The sequence below is a fragment of the Myotis yumanensis genome, unplaced genomic scaffold, assembly GCF_028538775.1.
Source record: "Myotis yumanensis isolate MYYU_CA2020_CCGP unplaced genomic scaffold, mMyoYum1.0.hap1 SCAF_1, whole genome shotgun sequence".
Taxonomy (NCBI): Eukaryota; Metazoa; Chordata; class Mammalia; order Chiroptera; family Vespertilionidae; genus Myotis; species Myotis yumanensis.
The window spans coordinates 20,548,027-20,556,125 of record NW_027223752.1 but is presented as its reverse complement, the minus strand read 5'-3'; the positions used below and the strand labels follow the sequence as shown (position 1 = coordinate 20,556,125).

At 36.4% G+C, this 8,099-nt stretch overlaps 1 non-coding gene across 1 annotated transcript; it reads left to right on the top strand.

Annotated features, from left to right (window-relative positions):
* Nucleotides 1-226: 226 nt before the first annotated feature.
* On the top strand, nucleotides 227-390 carry LOC139000428 (U1 spliceosomal RNA). The gene has a single exon (XR_011469609.1). It is a non-coding gene; the product is annotated as a U1 spliceosomal RNA (small nuclear RNA).
* Nucleotides 391-8,099: the final 7,709 nt, after the last annotated feature.

Below are 8,099 nucleotides of genomic sequence, written 5' to 3'. Positions count from 1 at the left end.
ATGAACAGTAAGGCATTATGGTTGAATCTGAGTAATGGGGGTATAGAAATGCTCAATGTAAAGCTCTTATAAATATTCTGTACGTTTGAAAGTCTTTATAATTAAATGTTGAGTAATACAACTAGGAAAGGGAATGCATTTTGTACCATGGTTTTATGTATATTACAATAATACATATACGAGACAACATTGCAAGTTATGCTGCAATAATAAACGCTATATGTGAATGCTTACCTGGTAGGGGAGATCCCATGATCACGAAGGTGGTTTTCCTAGGGTGAGGTTTATCCATTGCACTCTGGATGTGCCGACCCCTACAATTTCCCCAGTTGTGGGAAACTCGACTGCATAATTTGTGGTAGTGGGGGACTGAGTTCGTGCTCTCCCCTAAAAAAAATTAAAATAAGTACCATATGTGAAACAAATCAGAGCAGGTGCACTTGTGGGGATAGGAATAATAGAGCTGACTGGAGATAATAAAGGGGAAAATGTGAAATTATTTGTAAAGATTCATAACTAAGGTCAATGAACTGAGTGTGATTAGAGCAACTCTTTGCACCTGAGGTCCAAAATAACAAATGTCATTAAAAGCCAGTGAGGGATGATGTTGTCTAAGGCAATCATCACGTTCTCCCTTTTATATTCTGTAACCAAGTCACAAGTGAGAAAGGACTCTTGGTCTACATGTATCTGGCTTACAATGACAGACTGCGTTTTGTTACTCACTCCGCCTCCCAGGAACTGGCTATCTCCGTAATGGTTCATTTCTGCTTCCACCTGAAAACATTAAAATCTCTACCTAAGCTCCATATGGAAGAGTATTACAAAAAGAATACGGTTTATCTGATAAAGTCAGAGTGGCTGATACGTATTCCCTTGTGACTTTTATGCAATCACTTTAACACCTGTTTCTTCATGTAAATGTCCTCTTGTGTAGAACGGGAGGGGGGGGGCTGGGGAGAGGGGGGAGGAGTTCGATTGAATACTTTCTCAAATAATTTTTACTATCTGCAATCATTTCCTGGGGAGGCATCATTTGCTGGGGAGTAAGAGCAAATATTATAAGTCAGGCCATTTCTAGTCCAGTTCTGCATCTTCTCATGTAACTATGGACAAATTACTCCATCTCACACAGTCCGTTTCCTCATCTGTAAAATGGAGCAGAAAGCACTCAGGCTAGGATAGTCGTGAGGAGGAAACAATTATCTGGTAGAGCACTTAGCAGTAGATGAGTCCTATGATTTGTCTTCATAAAAATTTCAATCCAGTTTTTCTCTGTGAATAGTTTTCCCAGATCATCAAAAACACCCTTTAGCCTTTTAACTTTCATCTGATTTGAACGTGCCTTGGAGAAATCAATAAACACTCGGTATCAGCAGTTCATTAGATATCATTTTTCTCCTGCGAAATATAAGGGGGACCCTTGTTCTGATTCACCTGACAGATGCTGAACTCCCAAAGAGCAGCTTATGAGACTTCCAGCCAACTGGGGCACTTTTCAGCTCCAACTGCAAATGTATCAACCAAACAAGCATTTGTTTAACAAGGAGCTCAAAGCATTTGTTAGTAGTCACTGTCGCCGGAGTCCTGGACCAATCTCTCTGCCAAAACTAACTCATTCCGTCCCAAACTCCTGCCCCTATCCTCCCACACTCTCTTCTCTCTCATTCTTTTTCTTTTATTTTTCTTGAACATTTTTCTTCATTTGCTTTTAAAACGCAAGAGCCGTTTTATCAACGGCGAGCTTTACTTTTTTTTCCTCCTGGTGTTGGGAGAATGCTGACTGGAAACTGACAGCCAGGCACTGGAAGCCAAGTCTTTTTTGTTATATTTCAGATTCTGTTATGAAGTAGCCAGATAGACCTGAGTCTGTCACTCATCCTCAGTGGGGTTAGCAATCTCTGCTCCCATCTTTGAACACCAGAGCCATTGTGATCATGCTCTGAAAATGCAGGCTTTGTTTCTCAACTGACGGGTTTGTGCAAATAAGGGACACGATGCTATCTATTTCCTGCTGTCCTTGCAGCGTTCTAGGTCGCCATTGATGAAGGCACAGCACTCTGTGATCTGGTATCATTTACTATCCATTTTTGCCACTTATCCTCTACTTACCAATTTGCAAGTCTGCTTAAGACTGTCCAACTGGGGAATCAGGCAATTATTTTGTGGGCTATTTTAGATTCTCTGGTGTGGTTGGTCTCTAGGTGCCTTGATTAAGAGAGTGGCCTGAGGCCAGAGACACATCCTTCTTAACAATGAGCAATTAGGTAGAGGGGATTTGAGGATAAATGGTGTGATTCTTTTTTTAAAAAAATATATTTTATTGATTTTTTACAGAGAGGAAGGGAGAGGGATAGAAAGTTAGAAACATAGATGAGAGAGAAACATTGATCAGCTGCCTCCTGCACACTCCCCACTGGGGTTGTGCTTGCAACCAAGGTACATGCCCTTGACCAGAATCGAACCTGGGACCCTTGAGTCCACAGGCTGATGCTCTATCCACTGAGCCAAACCGGTTAGGGCATAAATGGTGTGATTCTTAAGGATTTAGGATGATCCTTCTATTTTTTCCTCTTTACCTTAAGGTGACGCTCTAAATGTTGATATTCCAAATTAATTTAAAAGATAGAAACATGTATTTTAATCCGTGGTTAGAAGTTAGTATTGAGAAGGAAATGCCTGTGAGTTCACTAAGACCACTGAGCTAAGCTAATATTTGTACTATTGTTGGAGAGCGTTACCCACCACCACTAACATCACTACCAAATGGAACCTTAGAATGTGACTTCACTGGGCACTAGGTCCATTGCAGATATAATTAGTTAAGATGAGATCATACTGGAATTCGGTGGACCCTCAATCCATTATGCCTGGAAGAGAAGGGACACAGAGGCACACAGAGAGAATGTCACGTGACAACAGAATCCAGATTGGAGCGATGCACCTGTAAGCCAAGGAATGTCAAGCATTACTGCCAACACCAGAAGCTAAGGCAAAGGCCTGCAACAGACTCTCCCCCAAAGCTTTTGTGAGGTCAGACTGCTGCTGACACCGTGACTGTAGGACTTCTGGTCCCCAGAAATTTGGGATAATAAAGTGTATGTTGTTTTAAGGCACCCATTTTGGGGTAATTTGTTATACCAGCCCTAGTGTGCTAATAGCTTTTTATTGTATATTGGAATTTTGATACCATGAGCGCAGCCAATCCTAGAGTGAAGGAGAAAAGAAAAAGAGATGGGCATAGTGAAAAAAAGACCTTTATCCAATTCTTAGTTTACCAAAACCTTCAAGAGCAGGAGATATTCTGAAAGTAAATTCAAGAATTAGATCTGTGCTTTCCTCTACCTTCGTTTCTATCATCTGTGCTTCTTCCCATTCTCATGGTAACTCCACAGCCTTCATTCATGCTCTGTTAAGGTCATTATACGTCATGTCCTAAAACTACTTTATTTCTATCTCTTCAATTCTTTAGCCTATCAAATACAATTATTCCTATAGTCTAAAACCCGTCAAACATAAGAATAGTTTTTGTTCAGTCATTAACTATGAATGTTTGGCTGTACTTTCAAAACATGATTAGACTGTATTCACAACATTTTGAAATTTTGTTTTAAACAGTATCTAGAAGGCTTTCTCTCTATCCATGCTAGATCTTATCCAAGACTCCAGGAGGAGGAAATCATGTCAAGACAGGAGTACCATGAAATGCTTATTTGTTTTCAGCTTCTAAGAGAGAAAATACCACAGTGGTTATGCTTTCATCTACTCCATAGCTTTTGTCTGATCTCTCAGAATGAAGACGGTGTAAGAACTATGAGAATGTAACACTTTGTCTTATTTCAGTGATCCTGGTGGCACATAGTTGGTTGAAGATTACATTTTATAAACGTTTTTGATCTTCTTGGCATTATATCATCTTTCCATAGGCATTTTTACTAAAGTCTAAAACACTAAGGTTTCTGTTATTAAGGTGATCTTTATGTTTTACTTTAGAAATTAGCTGAGAAAGCCCAAGAACCCTTGTTCTTTTATACTTAATTGTACCTTAAGTGCAAATTTGTTAGCATTTTCCATTAGTACAGATATTAGTGAACTTCAAGTGATATATATGTCAATATTTAAGATATGTGTGTATTAACTATATCGATGTTTGTGTGGGTTGGGTAAGGGAATAGGTGGCTAGTGGTTGGGGCTAAAAGAGATGGACAAATCATGGTGAGCATTGGAGGAGGTCACCCAGAGGATGTGACCACTGGATGACCTTCAAGTTAGACCTGGGCAATCAGAGGCGCCTTACCCCCTCCCCTGTCCTTGGGATGTGTGTTCTGCCCATAGTTCCCACAGAGGGAGCCATTTTCAGGGATTCAGCCTCGAGAGAGCAATGTTTTGTTGAGATCATCTGGATTGGATACATGACTGAACTCAGGGAATGTCTCAATATAAACTTTCAGCATTCTGGTGATGGGTGGGGAGATCTATTCATCTTGCAGCAACTAAGACAAGCCTTGTATATGAGTACCCTTGCTTATTAAACCTGCCACCTACCAATCTGGAGTGGTCTGCCTGTCTTCTGTCTTTCTTTGCCCACAATGTAAGGGGGCCAATTTGCAAAGCAATGGTGATGTCGTTGAATTTAGTTCATATTTTGAAATTCATCAGAAATTATCCCTCCCAGGTGGTCAATTAGCAATTAGCAGTTTACATATAAAAGAGACCATCAAAATGATCTAATGCTATAGGAATTTTAATTTAATTAAAAAGTAATGAAAGTATTTAGTATACATTGGTCCAGAACAAAACAGTTTGAAAGATTTCCTCTTACATATTAATTTTACATGTTCCCTTGATATCTGGACATCCAATATTTACTTCATTAGCAAACACTATGTTTGAAGCCCTTGACCTAAAATTTGAGTTTACAGAATTAATGATGGTTTTGCAAAATCTTGAACAAAGTTAGCCCTGTCATTTTCTGTGTTGACAACCTGTGATCTCTGAACTTCTCAACAATAAAGTGAGTAGCAAACTGTTTTCCAGATCTCAAAATGTAAGAGGAATTAAATATGTATCATCAAAAGGATTGCATATTAAGCAAATTGTTGTTTCTTAGGTTTTTTCAGAGATATACAAATATACTATGGTTACACCAGTTAGCAACATTCTCTTCAAAAGCCCTGATTATTGGTTGTGTAATACTTTTTGATCATGAAAGTAAGTAAGTAATAGTAAATAACACAGGATTTTTGATAGAGGAACATTTTTCTATATATGGAATCTATCAGAAGAAAACAGCCAAAGATAACTGTTAACATATAACTTAGTTTCCATCTCAGCAACATTTTTCAACCTGCAGAGAGATAAAAGTTACTAATAGGTTTTTTGTACTATAATAGAGATAGAAATAATAAATAAGTCGAAATAAGTTGAAATGTAATATAGTAAAATAAAACAAAATATGGAGGCTTTATTTCTTTCCTCTTTGTCCTTGAGGTGTCCTTTATCTACTCTGAACCAATTGTCACAGGAACCTGTAAACTCGGGAATGTAAGAAAGAGATACGCATAGAATTACTGCCCTAGACTAACAAAAGGAGAAGGGAGCTCCTATTTTTCCAAGAGGTTTAGATTTAATTGCTGAAGGTAAATCTCTGTTTCCCTCCCTCTCCCTCTGTCCCTCATTCCTCCCTCCCTCCCTTCCCTCCTCCCTCCCCTCCTCCCTTCTTTCCTTCCTCCCTTCCTTCCTTCCTTCCTTCCTTCCTTCCTTCCTTCCTTCCTTCCTTCCTTCCTTCCTTCCTTCCCTCTCATTAGTTTAGAATGCTAAAAAAATTGATGGCTCTACTTATTTTTATATCAAATTTAGAGTAGTATAAGAAGTCTTATTTTAATGCTGGCAGTCTTCCCACAGAAATCTTAAAGATACTCAAATGGCCTCATAAAGATCTAGAAAGAGTAAACTATAAATCTTTTAGGGATTTTCTTCTATCCCTTTATCATTCCTTTTAGAAACATCCTCACCTATTCTTATCAATGTCTTTTAAAGCCTAAAACATATTCTACTTCCCCCAGGAAGTATTATGTTCACTTCTCTCAAGCTAAGAGTCTCTTATCTCAAAGATACTTTATAAATATTTATCCTTTACTCTTTTCTGTTTGTTTTTATGGTTATGTATGTGTTTGCCTTACTTCATCTACTAAATTAGAACCTACAGATTTAAATGCAATCAAGTGCCAGGGTGAAAATATATGAAGCATCCAGTATGGACAATAAGAGCCGTGGAAACTTAAAGGGGTAGGCTCAACCTAAATCAAACTTCATTAAAATGCTGTGCTGGTCCAATAAAACTATGCCAGCTCTTGGTATTGTCCTACAAGCTAATAAAACAGGGTTACTTGACTGTTTTCTACCATAATAGCCCAATGTATTGCTCAACTTTATTTTAAATATAGCCATATATTAGGACACTAAACAAATAATATGTTAATTCTCTGAGTTAGCAAAATTTTCATTGTGGTCTCAAGTATTTATTTCTCCATCCTTTCATTCTACCACATTACCTGTCACATATTTTAACTTTGAGTTCATAGGACTGTCGCCCTAAATTGAGGGTGGTTTTCCTCAAGAGGGAGGTGAGGGAGAAGATCAAAATGTATAATGTTTGTGTCTGTAGTAGAGAAGACAGTCCATAAACATTTAATGATTGCCTTAATGAAGACATGGAATTCAGGTAACAGGATTATCAGGAAATAGAACTGTCAGTAATCACTTTTGTAAGCTTCTCTATGCATAATCTTGTACTAAATGTTAGTGAAATAGATAGTGCTAGCATTTTCTTTATAAAAATCAAAAATATATTAAGAAAATGATGAAAATGGGTAATATATATCACATTTTGATTATTTTGTTAAATATTTGTATAAGATTGAGTGAGTGACTTCATCTGCGTAGACCTCTATTTCTCTTTATCTTCTAAGAATAAAAATGTGGTGGGGCTGCGGTGCTAAATAATGTTAAAATTTTTCTACAGCATGGAAGTTCAGTGAGTATCACTGGCAATATGATTTTGAGGGAACACAAAAGAAAAAAACAATTATTCGTGTACAGAAATATTATAATGAACAAACACTTTTTTTATTACTTTTTAAAAAAGAAATTCAAACTTATGAAAAGGTCCCAAAACAATGCAAAATTTCATCATATATTCATATTGTCTTAATACTGTAATTTTATTGCATTTGCTTTCTCTCTCGCTCTTATTCTTGCTATCACACACTATGCTCCTCCCCCATTATTTTTCCTGATTCAGTCGATTTGTATATTATGCTTTTATTATTACAGATTTCTTTATTTAGTTTTAAATAAATTTTAATTTTTAGAGCATGTGGACACATTTTCTTTTTATGTTTAATGCAGACTTTGAAGAGATGCGCTATACTTTTTCGGTGTTTTTGGCACATACATTAATATATGAATATGCAAATCTGTACATTATTTTGATTTACCAATAAAGAAAAAAATGAGCTAATATTTGGTTTACTGGCTGATTTCAAATATTTCTTTACTTTTTACTATTTTTACTATTACTTTTTATTAAACTTCTTTTTTTAACATTAAATGACAGCTCTAGTCTCTCAAATACTTTATTAATCATGTGACGTTTGGGCTAAATAGACTATTTGTAGCATAAGCTACAGATTGCTTTGTCTCAGAATATGTGAATATCAAGTAGTCTGAGTAATAACACAAATGATCCTTCAAAAACATAATAAAATGAGCAAGTATAATAAAATGAAATTTAATTTAAAAATTAAAAACTTAACCTGAGACCTAATTGCACAGGAAATTGGATAAAAGTCAATCACCTTTTTATAAAGCAGATGGAAAATCATTTGTATTTATAGTGGCAGAAAAGTTAAAAAAGAGTTCATTTCCAATTTGGTTTTAGCAACTCCTAATAAAGCAATATTTATATAAATATTATTTTGCAGAAGTTCTGTTTTATATTTAAAGTACATTCAGAGTTGATCTACGATCTTCCTCTTTTCACATGAGTCTTCCCCAGATTTTTACTATAGCTGTTTAGTAGTAGCTGGTATTATTTT